Below are 13,403 nucleotides of genomic sequence, written 5' to 3'. Positions count from 1 at the left end.
TTTAGTGCAGACAAGAGAATACAGGGGAAATGAGAGTGAGTTTTTATTGCAGAGGGGATAATGCTTTGATGTACTGTTGATGAAGGGATTGTGTTTGAGATATAGCAATAGACGAGACAGTGCTACAGCCCTGTGGGACCATCACAGTTAACTGGGTGGGCAGAAGAAGAGAATCTATTAGAGCACATTTTGAATGAAAGGTTAGAGAGAAAAAAAATTGAGAGGGTATGAACTCTGGGAGCTAAGGGAAGTAACATATTAGAGCATGGTTAGTTGTAGCAAAGCAAAGAAGAAAACAGTGTACTTTTGAAATCTTAAGAAATCATTAAAGACTTTGGCAGGAGTAGTTTCAACTGAATGCAAAAAGGGAAAGAGAGTTGTTTGGAAAGGGTTTGAAATGTAATTGGAATACAAGAACTCAAGAGATTTACTTAAAGCAATGTGTTCAATTAATTCAGAGATGAAAAGAAGAAAGGAGATGTGGCTGCAGTTGCAGAACTGATGAGAGCAAGACTGGAGATTCTGCATTTCTTTCTAAAGGGATATGCTAAAGCGTGTTTCTGTGATTTGGGGAAAGAGACAGTGATGACCAGGTGGCTAGGGGTAGGAATAAGGAAAGAGGCACGAGGGGAAAGGAAATCAGAAGATAGCATACAATGACTTAGGCAAATCAAACAGTTGAGGAAGAGATCCAGTGATGAATTTCTGCATCCATGACAGGGGCAAGGGGAGAGAAATGTATAAAGAGGAGAATGCAGAGACAGCACAGACGAATCGGTCATATGTTTTGCTATGTATTGGAAGAAATCAATGACATCTCGTGTGAAGAAAAGAAGTGAATGCTAAAGGACAGTAGAAGAAATAGAGCTGATTAAGTAGAAAGATGACATAACCAAGGAAGGAGAATTTGTAGTAGAAAAAGTCAGCCGGGGTATAATTTTGCAGAGGCACTTGAAGGTACAAGCAACGGAGTGCAGGACATAGTTTTAAGTAATGGATTTGTTCAGATACCTTGTTAGGTATAAAAGTTCATTTCAAATTCACTTTCTGGTTCTTTTTTTGTGTCATTCAGTCAAAAAAAATCTTTAAAGAATTTAATTTGTTGGTTTTAAAACTGATTCCTGATGAGTATTTGTTCCTTAGTTTTTCATTATATTGTAATCTTAGTATTTCAGTTTTTATGAGCCTTTCACGGTGATTGCAGCTATTATCAGTTAAATGCAGTGTTTTGCAAAGCTGGATGAAAAAGCATGTCAATTCAGTCTGTGCAAGCTCCTTCAGAGGAGTGGAAGCCAGTAACATTTTTTGAAAATCTATATTCTGGTAAAAATATCGAAAACTGTGCAAAAGACAACAAGCATCAAGACACTATTTTCAATGTGCATGTGCTGTTTGGTTTCTTAAAGCTATTTCAGAATGATTATAATGAGTGCTCCAAATGCAGTACTGGATGAAAGAAGTTAATTGTGCCTAACTTTTCTAGCCAAACAGGTCATATGTTTGTAAGGGAAAGCTGTAGCCTGAGACTCTTTCCCCACTGCATGATTGGGCCTTTAGCAAAACTACAGTACAGGCAGTCTATGCTCCCAATAGCTCTAGCTATGTATATAGATAGATAGATAGATAGATAGATAGATAGATAGACAGATAGATAGATAGAAAAGGTTCACCCAGAGTAATTTCTGCCGTGGCAGGAGAGAGAACTTGTATACAGCTATGTCAATGTTCATGTAGTTTTTCAGGGAAAATATGTCAGCACGCAGTTTTGTGTAGCTCTCAACCCAAGATGTTGGTGTAACAGATTTTTTAATATCATAACAAAGTGACCTTGACATTCCGTGAATAAGAACGGCAGGTTGCAATACAATGTTCACCAGTTCTTTTCAGCTGCAAAACATTTTGTTATTCAGACAGCTGCAGCAAATATGATGGACTGAGTCCTTGAACAAAAAGCAGCAACTTTATTTTATGTCCCCCTAACATAACTCTTCTGCAGACTTCTGACTAGATAAGCAGTGAGCTGCTTATGTACTGCCAGTCTGTGACTCTGAAATCAAAGGGCCTAAACCAAACTTTTTTTCAGTAAGATTTCCTTAGTATTATTGAGCTGTGTAGAGTCTGTTAGCAGTTCATGGTAAATCCTTGCCCCATCTGAAGCATAGATTCAAACTCACTACTTTTTGATGTAAGTTTTTTAACTTTAGTATTCCACAGAGAGGCAAACCTTCAAAAGCTGTAAATTCATATAGCTACTGGGCAACACACACAGTCAATAATTCTGCCATTTGTTTTTCTACACTTTTGTAGATGGCATGCAGAATAAAATTATATCTGTGACTTCTGCAAAAATATTGTGGAAAAGGATACAAAATATCAATGGTTCAGAAAGGAATGAGAGTAGAATACAAATCCTTTGAGAAATCGAGCAAAGTCACCTGTTTCTAAGTTATTCATCACCATCTATCAAATCCTTGGAGACCCATTTTTTCCTGTTACTTTGGAGTAAGTACTTACAAAGATGTATAGACTCCTTTACAGCTAGCAAACTTATTTTGATGTACTGGGAAATAATAAAGTAATGAATTTGGAAGTACACATTATTAACAAGTGAACAGTGAAAATACCTCGTTTGAAACAGTCTGCAGCTTTGATATATGGTGCCCAGCAGGGAACTCTGATATTTTTTCTTTGACAACAACACAATATCATTGAGACTGCTTCCATCTCTGTGAAATACAGCCTGCATTTCAACCTCTGTTGAGTCAGCTCTGACCTGTGAACCAGAAAGCACTGATGTACTCCTGTTACAAAAGGTTATTTTAAAAAAGTGCATCAGTAGTTTAAAAAAAATATAGAGATGCAGATGGAAAGCCCTGGAGACATGCAGGGACGTAGGGATGAAGGGCAAAATTAAAATGAGGATTTGAAGCAAATCTAAACGTTGAAATTAGCTTTTGCACTTTCATGTGTGTTAAAAAGGACTAATTTTCTGACGATATTTAAACCTAGATTGAATCCTAAGTTCTTCAATAGACAGATTTTTTGATGTTTATTTGTACAGGATTGAGCACAGCAGGTCTGTGGACAAGAATAGCAATAGCAACAACTGGGGTAGAAACTTATAACAACAAGGTATTGAATGTTGAAGCCCATCAGGTTTTCTGTCTTTGTTATTATGATTCTGTGGTTCTGTTAGTGCTGTATGTTTTCACTAATTTTACCTGAGTATTATTTTAATAGAAAAGTGAAAAGATTCTGTAAAAATAATATGGTTCCTTTTCTGATTCCTCTAAATGTACTTCATTAAAAATAATTAATAAGCTTATCACTTAGCCTTCTAAGAAGCAAACATAAACTCCTTCTTGTTACTTCATAAAAGTATTTCTAAAAGTTACTGGTTTTGTGCCAGTGCCTTTGAAACACATTGCCAGACCCATCTGGCAAGTATGATATTTTAATGAAGGGTCAGGGGCCCAGTGCTGGTCTTACTATTGTTTACTTAATATCTATGGTAAATGATACTCCAGCAGTTTTGACATTGCCCATCTATCTGATTTTAATGTTCCTTGCCCGAGCATCTGAACATTTTGGTTCAGTACTGTCACTGTACCTGCATGGTGTTCATACTCATCTTAGTCTATAGAGTACATGAGGTGCTACCTAAACAAGCTGGGAGATGTGTCATCAGGTGGCCCCTAGTAGGAAATAAGCCCATATATTTCCCTACAAATACCATTGAAAGCCCGGCACTTCCCAGACTGTAGCCATAACATGAGCAAATTCCTATGGAGGCCCAAGGTAAACAAGAGGAGCCTTTGCTCCAAACGTGCATGGTGTGTAACGTGCACATTGCCTCAGCAGGGAGTTCTGGGCATAGACCTGTCCTCCCTAGGCCGGAAAAAGTTTGCAGAGTTGTGTTCAGAAAGATGTAAGCCAAGTGTCCTCACAACATTTTCTTTTTATGATGGTCTTAAGTTTTCCGTATGCTTTTCTAATTCCCCTCAGAGGCCCAAAGTGACTCAAAGTCATTTTGTCAAAGTGACAGAAGTTAGACAGGCAAGATCATGATGTCCCAGATAATGTCTCTTTGGTTGAGGTAATTATGGCTTCAGATCTCTTGCTCGTGTCCATTTAGCTCTCAGTCCCAGAAGATCAATTCATAGAGATGATATGGGTTTGTGAGATGTTAGCAGTGCCTATTCTGTCACTGATTTTTTGGACTCCTCAAGCAACATGAATTTACAAGCAATGAAGGAAATGTCAGAGTTGCTTTATTCTTTAGATGCCTGCTGCCACACTCATACACATAAGCAGTACAAGGAGCATGAGCGTATCCACATTGTACAGTACTAATTAAAGCAATCCAGTCTTTCATGAGTGAAGTAGAGATGCAGCTATAGTGAAATCCATGTTGACTACAGCAATTTATTTAAATAAAGCCTTTTCAGGACATCTGGCTCTTCCCTGTGTATTATGTGATTTTTCCCTTAATGCAACCTCAGTAGTGCGTCCTATCCAGTTCCTGCATGTCTATCTTTCAAAGTTTTCTAGCTATCAGTGTGTTTTCTAAATAAGAAAATCTTCCTTACAGCTAATTTCAGTTTAGCAAGTAAAGATGATAAATCATGGTTCCTCTTACCCTGAGGTAACATATGACGTCTCTTATCTCTATATATTTTTGAGGATTTTTGCCTTCAAGTCTGAAATTTTTCTCATTTTCCAGACTTGATTTTATATTATTTTTCTAGTGGTTTCAGGTCTTGGACACATAGTGGATTTAAAGTCTTGTTTATTGAGTCACTGCTTGCTTTTCATTTCTTTTCAGCCCTTTGAGTAACAAATCTGGGCAGCACTAATCATGCTTGCAGTATAGCTTGTGACTTAGTCAGCAATGTTAATATAGAAAACAGAATGACCCTTCTCATAAGTCTCTGTTGGAAGACTGTAATTCAACAGTATGTTTGAATAAGCATATAACATTTAACTTTCAGATTAAGTACATGCAAGGTGCATTTCTGTAAGAGACACTCTCAATTAAATCAGGTTGCCCACTGTCAGTTTTAATTTGGCAAGCTTGTTGTTACCCTGCATTTCCAAATGCATTTGCTTCTTTGCCAGGCTGGGTTAAAGAAGATGCTTTCTAATCTCAAAGATTTTGTTTGTTATTCAAAACTGACTCTGTCTTTGCTTGGAATTTACTTACTTTATTGCCAAGCCTTCAGAGCTCATATGGACTGCTTGTATTTACAAATGAATATCAAACTAATATGACAGCTGACTAGTGCAAGACTTTTGGACCTCAGCTAGTTTTCTCAGTAGCCTTCTTTTGAATTCTCACATAGTAAATGGCTGGTTTAGTTCACTGTATCAAAGGAAAGGATTTCTGCATAGATTCACTACTGTTAGCAGGGCAATAAATCTTTTCTGTAACTTCGTAAAGGAAAACTTGCGAGTTTATCAACAGTAGATGAATATAAGAATTTTTTTTATAACTTTAATTTAAATTAAAAAGTTGTTATAAATTACAAAAAATATAAATTGTATTTTTATATAAAAAATGGCCAATTATTGTCTCAGAAATTGTAAGAACTTTTATCAATAATCTCTGAAGCTCTGTGGAGAATTCAACTGCTAGTGTTTGGAAACAGTTATGTTACAGTGTTTTTTCTGCATCACTCATTTGTTGTGGCAATGTTTGATAAGTAATCCCATGGCCTGACCCCAAACGATTTTTAAATTTGTTCCTTTTTAAAAAAAACCCCATGCTAGTCATGATATGGAAAAGCTATACATCTATTAACTTCGAATAATAAAGTAGTGGGCAGAGCCTGATATCTAGCAGAGTGGGGAAGAGCTAGTTCAAGTCAACCTATGCACTGTAACAGGTGAGGTATTTCTGATTTGTAATGAGAGAGACCTTTGAAACAGATACTTCATACAAAAATATTGTTACTTTTATTTTGAGATGTGCACACATTTTCTTTGAGTAGTAATACACATAACAAAATACATTATGATCACTGCTTTATTGTTTCCCACTAACTTTCTTGTTATATTTTCAATAAAATAAACCTAATAATTAGGTCAGTCCAGTAGCTATTAGCGATTTATATCACAAATAAGTTAATAGGGTAATTTTTGACCAAGTGAATCTCAGGAGACTACATCATTACAATTTGAACCTGCGATTCTCTTTGATGTGAATTGGCCGATGAGTACGTGCGTTGGCCAGAAGTATTGTTCCCATGGAAATGTTATTTCCTACATCACAGCTGTTTTTGTTAAATTTCTTCAGCAAATTAATGAACTGAGAGCCTCTCCAAATGAGTCAAGAGGTCCATTAAGAATGGCATTAAAATTCCTCTCCTGATTTGTAAAAATCTGTAATGAATCTTCAGTGGGTCTTCCAGTCTCACAGGAGACATATATTAGAAAATACTATTACAACAATTGAAAATTTGTTAAAATCCTTTCCCTAGGACATCACAGCACATGGCTGTACTCCACACTTGGAAAAGTAGATTTTTACAATTGCAAGTGCTTTACTTTCGTTAAAGATCATTACCAGAGAACTAAGCTAAATGACAGGGAAGTAGTAATTTGACTGCATTGGGAAAAAAAGAAACCTGCAAGATCTGCCAGATGACTTAAGTGTATGTCTGATTCTCCAATACATACCCTTTTGATAGAGCATCAAGATTAGTAGTTTTCATTTCCATTTCTGCTGTAAAGACTGTAAAAGCACAAAAAATACTCAAAAATCCCACTGACAATATGCACTAGAATAGATAGTATTAATATCTTCTCCACATTTAGAAATATTAATAATATTGTAGATTGGAAAAACGTCTGTGCTTCCATAATGCTGGTTTTAGTAAAGTGTAGTTTGTTGGTAAGCGAAAAAAAAATCAAGATTGTCATAATAATTTTAGTCTATCGGTCATACTTAGAAACAGATAGAATAGCATTTTATTTATTCTTGTAGAAAAATGTGATATTATTTGTAATTTGTTAGTGATCACGGAAGTCACTGATTGCAGGATTCTGTACTGCTCACTGTGCTGCTTTCTGCCATGGACTGTCATGGTTAAGGGCCAGGGCCTGATTTAAAAGTCAGTTACATAACTTTACTCCTGCAGAACCCTGCTGATTTGATGTCAGCTTACCAGCGTAGTGAAGAGGGAAGAGGAAGCTTTTCTACATCTACTAAGACAAAATATCTGTCTTGTCGGTATGATAGAGAGGAAGATGACAGAAGGAAGAGCAGGCAGAGGAAGAGACAGGAGAAAATGAGGGGAAACAGTTATGGGTTATGGGAAATGACTGTTCAGTTCAGTGAGTTACTAGCTGAACTACAGGGCTGGGTTCCTGGTGCTGGGACTCATTTTGAAACTGGCAGAAGGGTTAGTGATATTATCTAACAAATGAGATACAGGGAAAGAGAGGTGTTTACCTTACAAGAGTCTAATTTGATAAGTCAAGGAGAGGAAAATGAGATGGTGGCAGAGGATGTCTAAAAGGATATGGCTGTGGGTTTTGAATGACCATAGTGTCCTAAGACTTGGGTTTCGGCCTGTTGTTTGTATTTCTTGTCTATGGAGAAAGACTGAGTCAGTGTATTTTCCTAGTGTAGCCTTTCTTGTTGCTGCCTGTTGGATTGCTTAATGTACAGAAAGAATGGACAGTACTGCCCTGTGCGACAACATAGGATGCCTGCAAAAACCTTAATGAGGTTCTTTAACCCGTGGGACTTCATAATCGCTTTTTATAGCAGTAACAGCTTTCAGGGGAGTCATTGTCTTTAGTTCCTCCATCCTCATTCTGGTTGGTTTGCCACATATTGTGAATCTCAACAGGCATGATAAAGCATAAGGACTCCCAGGTGTCAGTGTTTTTCTTAGTTTATGTTTTGGTTTGTTTTCTTTTCTTTTTCTGGCCTAAACAAAAGGTTCCTGAGGAAATCTGGCACTTACCGTACTAATCAGCCAGTATCTATAAAAAGTTTCTGTTTCTGTAGGCAAGAATCTGACCAACTAGTGAGATGCTGTCCAGCTCTGCAACTGGTTCAAAAGTTGCAGCCAAAGACTGCAGGCTTTTAACTATGGAGACAGGATGAGATTTTCACTTGGTACAGATGAAACAATGAGGATTCAGTGTGTCTGCAACTGCTTCATGGAAAATATAACAGCAGACAACAACATAATCAATCAGTTCTAAAATTAGTATTTTCTTGTAAGATTATTAAACACCATTAAAGCACTAATAAGTCAGAAATTGGGAGAGGTCGGATGAAGTTTCTGACTTGTTTTTTACTTCTCAACATCCAAAAATATTGATTAAAACAAGTTTTTTTTTCTGGAACCTGTTTATCTAGGATCTGGAGCATCTGTCCACACTGCAGCCCATTTTACCTGGTGCAAGAGTTCCCAGCTCTACTGTTGTATATAAAGTGGCTTCAGATCAGTTTGTCTGCCTTTAGAGCAGGATCCCTTTGCACTGTGAAATCCTCCCTCTCCTTAACCCAAACCTCACCAACAGTTGCTTCCTTCTTGGTCAGATATCAAGGAAATGGTCTGTCTAAAGCAGGAGATACCAAGACTAAAGCAAAGATCTTCTTAAGAGACCTACTTCTCTGCCTCTCTTCTACGAGGATTTTCTTAAGCACTTTACGGTATTCCCCCTGGCTATGCATCAGCTCCAGAAGGGATCATTTTCCAAGTAGCCACTCCTAGGCATTGCGTTTTGGGAGAGTTTCTCTTCCAATGTTTTCTAATCTTTCTGTAATTCAGCAGAGATATAGACAAACTGGGGAGAAAAACAAGGTAGTTTCTGATTATCTGCTATAGTAGGAGTCTGGAAAACCTTGATAGCAAATTTGATTCCAGAGAATAATTGCACTCCCTATTTTGAAAACAAGTGGGTCTCTGCAAAGAGATCTTGAAGATTAATGTCTTTAAGAAATCTGGAAATGTAGCATTGCGTTTTCCAGAAGGCTATGTATGAATAGCAGTTTTGTGTTTGCTTACTGTTTTTCTTTAAAATCTTTCAGAAAAAGCTTATGGGCTAGAATTGGCCTGTTGAATATCAGAATTTGAAAAGAAGCTGAGATTTTTAGTATCATCAAGGAATTTATGGCTATGTTTATACCAGTAAGCTAGACAGGGCCAGAACATAGTCATGATCATCCATATTGTTTAAACGGTTTGTGTTCTCCTTGGCATAGCTGTGTGCTGGACACAACAATAAGGCGCCCCTGATTCAGCCCAGGCATAATTCAGGAGATACCATGGGTCAGGGACTGTTTTCTCTAGGCAGCATGCCTGAGAAAACTCTGTTTTGGGAAGGATGTAAGCTAGCTGTGTGCATGCAGGCTGTCAAGGTCAGAGAAAAGGCCTCAGCCATTTTATTGACTACTATAGGTGTGGCACAGGGGCTTCAATGACAATAGGGACCATATTAAATTTCCTGTCATAGGTATCTCAGTCTGACTCCATTCAGTTGGCTAGTATGGTATATTTTTAAGAATATCTGGTGCTTAGTGTTGTCATACTCCACCGTTGGCTTTAAAGTATAAATATTTATAGATGTCTTACACTAATTTCTTTTCTAATGTCTTATTTTTCTCTTGTTTGTTTTGAAGAACTTTCTGCTTTAGCTTTGAGAACGTATTCCTCAAATTTATCCATAGTGTAGGTGGCCACAAACAGCTAAAGTTAAGAAAATCTACTGTAAAATACATAGGAAGCTGACATGCCCAACTTGATCTGGACTATCTGAAATAATTATCACTTGGGAAAACATAAATACACTTAATAACTGTTTTGAATTTGCTTTAAGTAGACTGTTTTAATTGATGATCAGATTTCAGAGTTTGTTTTACACTTAGCTGTTATTAGTCATTTAACTTGCTTGAGTATTCCCTCTGCTTGTTTGTGAAGAGATGACAGAGGAATACTGTGTTTTAGGAAGGGTTTATAAAGGTACTTCTCACAAGTGAGAAAAACCAGAAAAGACAGTGATTGGAGTTGAAGGCAGAGTAGAGAAATCTTTCCTTTTTCTCTGTCCACTGGAAAATTGAAGCATCTGACTAGACCTTCTAGCCTACTTAGACAGACAAAGACCTGTCTGCAGTTCTTGGTGTCCTCACATAGTTTCTTGAATTTAGGGGTAATGCAGGGGTGAATGTTCCCATGTGAGCTTTGTCCATCGCCCTGCTTTTGTTGACTAGTTGGTCCCCATAAGCCAAAGTCGGTGGCCTGGCTGTCACCTTCACTCTGCTGTTGCTGTAGGCTGTGGGCTGCCATGCAGCTGGGATTGTGTGATGATTTTCTTCTTGGTTTGATTCTAATAAGGGTGATTGTTACATCATTATGCACATGTGATTTGGACTAGTACAGTTAATTCTTTTATTTAATTTTGGTGGTTTTTTTCCCCATCTGGCTGCATATTCTCTTTGCAGAGGATATTTTTAAGATGAATATCTTATAAGGCACCTTGAGAACCCTGTTTTTACTACATATCTATGCCTTAATTCATATCTTCTCATAAATTACTTTAATGTTAGTTTTAAAATACTGTTGTACATATTTAACTGGATGTGTGTGCATATGATTATGTTTGTGTATATGTACATGTAAAGAAAACTTCATGTATAAGTAATTTCTGTTTCCTGTTAAGAGAAAAGTTTGTAGGATTTACTCTCTTTTAATTTACTCTCTCCACCTTATATTTCTGTTACCTCAGAAAGGAACTAAACCTGACGTACAACACCCTATTTTTCTGGGAATAATCAATTTCTGGCACCATCAGAAGACAGTCTAGGCAGAAAGATAGCTTCACTGGTGAGGATACCAAGCATCTACCAAGAATAACTAGAGTTAGGGTTTGGATGGCCAGAAGGGGTTCAGAGTGCTGATGAAGGACTTGGCTTGCTCATGACCACTGCAGGTTACTATGAGGCACTATAAGCCACTCAGAACTCTCCTACTACTTATTTCTCAAAGCTTTTTTGGTGAGAGAGGAATTGAGAAAAAGCAAAGCTGTGATGGCTTTCTCCAGGAGCTGTTTGTTAGCTGGGAGCATAACCAAGATGTCTGCTCTGATGCTTTTACGGAGGGGAAAAAAACAACAGCAAATCTTTAATTAAAGCAAATGTTTTTAGAACTCTACTGGAAAAAAAAAAAGTTTTATGAATGAACTTTCAGTACTAGCTGTTTGTAATAGTATGTGGTATATCCACACATATCTAAAGCTAAATCCCTTTTTCCTTACTTGAATTCTCTTTCCTGCTTTTCTTAGTTGGTCAAAAGAACGTGGTTGAATGAAGTCTACCTCATTGTTGGCAGGTGTACACAGCAAAGCTTCGTTTTGTGATAATGAAGCCTTTAGACAGCAGCCAAGGAGCAAATTTTTGTAATGCATAGTGCTTTCATAGTTAACTGCCTAGTGAAATTATAGCAACTTTGTTTGCACGCCAACCTTTTTAAGCACATCGATTTCTTTAATAAGGATAATTATTGTAATCCATTGCACTTAAATAAAATTATACGTCTTGGGAAATAACACATGAAGCACCTCAAAGGCACATTAGATTCAGGAAATGGGAACTTTCTCCTCAATGTAAGTTTTATGAGAAAACAGAATATTTCTGTTTTCACTGGCATGATATAATACCTTTCCTAAATGTTAATATCAGTTATAAAGCAATGCCCTAATTATTATTTCCTTTTAGTAAATATGACATGAACCCACTGATTTTCTGGATATCGTTCTTGAAAAATGGATCATTGGAATAGGTTGTTCTGCGAGCAGTAAAAGTGTTACTTCCCCTATCAGTCTGTGTTGCATGAGTGAGCTCCCACGTGAAATAACAGAGATTCAGTAATGACTTATACTACAGTCTTTCCCCAAAGGGGCATTAATGAGATCTCTCTCCAGGGATCTGCTTTCAAAACAGTTTTAGAAACTAAACAGCTCTAGTTTTCTACTCCTATGTCAAATTTGAACTGATTTTAAAAAATACTGAAAAGAGAGAGATCAGACAGAAAACACAGTCACATTGATCATATTTCCTTAGAAAACCTGGCTTAAAAATAGCATCACTGGATAAGGGGCTCTAATTTTCCCATTCCTAGAAGGATTTTGCATAAGATGTAGTTGAAGATACTAGCTCTTCCCAACACTGTTCTTCCTAGGTCTCTCTAGTATTTCTTATATGCAAGATAGCATTGAAACTGATAACCAATTTCCGTGGCATCTCCTTTCTCTAAAACAATCCCTAAAGGTGTTTGAAAGAAAATAGAGCATGTGATGTTATCATCTGACAAGTAAGTTATTATAGTGCTAAAAAGACCCAGAAATACAGATCCACATATTTTTTTCTTCCTTGCCTTCCTCTTTACCTGCATCCTATCCCACTCTTTGCTTAGTGTTCAATGTACCAATGTGAGTCAGTGTGTACTAACATATAACAACAGAGTTAAAAAAGGATAAGAAAAAAATTTTCAGGTTATCACTGTGTTCCAGGCTTTTGTTACTGTCTGTGCAGGCAAGGCCACTATGGCTATCTCTCAGCTTTGTTTTGTGCCTCTTCATCTCTTGATCCAAACTCTCATTCATATTTTCCCTTATAACTTCCTTCAGACACACACCTAATATTTTTCTGACTTAATGGCAGAGGTCCAGTTCTTCTATAAAATAGCTCCTATGTTTTCTTCTGTGTTGTGGCTTAACTCCAAGCATTTTGTGCCTTCATACACATGCAGATGTCAACTAAAGAGCAAAGCACTTTATGGGTACCTCTCAAATATCTTAAATAGTTGCAGGTTTGTTCCAAATCTGATGCCTCATCCCATTTCCCCTTAAGTGAGTGGGAAGAGACCCAGTGATCCCTTTGCTTTTGAAGGGACTGAATTAATTCCATAGATAAGTTTTGTCTGACAGAACATGTATTATAAAAAATTAATAAAGAAGCAATACAACCTTCCTTTTTTGAAATAGGTTCAGGACATTATAGGTGGGGGGAAAGGAGTGTGGCTATACCCACTAAAATTTACTCTAGAGCTATTTGCTTAGCGATAAAGCTCTAGGAATAGCCTTTGCATGTTTTTGAAAATCTGTTTAAAAAGCAAAAATATTCTTTCTTAGTCTTTATATGCTGGTGATTTAACACAAAAATAATTTCCCCTGGTTTCCAGAAATATTGCACTGTTTTGTGGATTGCCTAAGTCTGTATCTAATGGGGACTTTTTAGTGAGATGCACTGTACTGGACAGAATAATAAAGGTCTAAGTTCTGTGTAGAAATATTCTCTATGTATTCTCAAGCCCACATGTGTTTCCAGGTCTGGATGTTTGTCCAGACACCTATCAGTTAGATGTCAGGGCAAAATTTGGATAGTTGCT

At 37.1% G+C, this 13,403-nt stretch overlaps 1 protein-coding gene across 40 annotated transcripts in view; it reads left to right on the top strand.

The window, feature by feature from the left end:
• RIMS2 (regulating synaptic membrane exocytosis 2) overlaps positions 1 to 13,403 on the top strand; it is a 531,876-nt gene that overhangs the window by 458,109 nt on the left and 60,364 nt on the right. The gene's annotated exons all lie outside the window — the stretch shown is intronic.

The sequence above is a fragment of the Nyctibius grandis genome, chromosome 3, assembly GCF_013368605.1.
Source record: "Nyctibius grandis isolate bNycGra1 chromosome 3, bNycGra1.pri, whole genome shotgun sequence".
Lineage (NCBI taxonomy): Eukaryota > Metazoa > Chordata > Aves > Nyctibiiformes > Nyctibiidae > Nyctibius > Nyctibius grandis.
The sequence above is the reverse complement of the archived record's forward strand: the minus strand, read 5'-3'. Positions and strand labels throughout refer to the sequence as shown.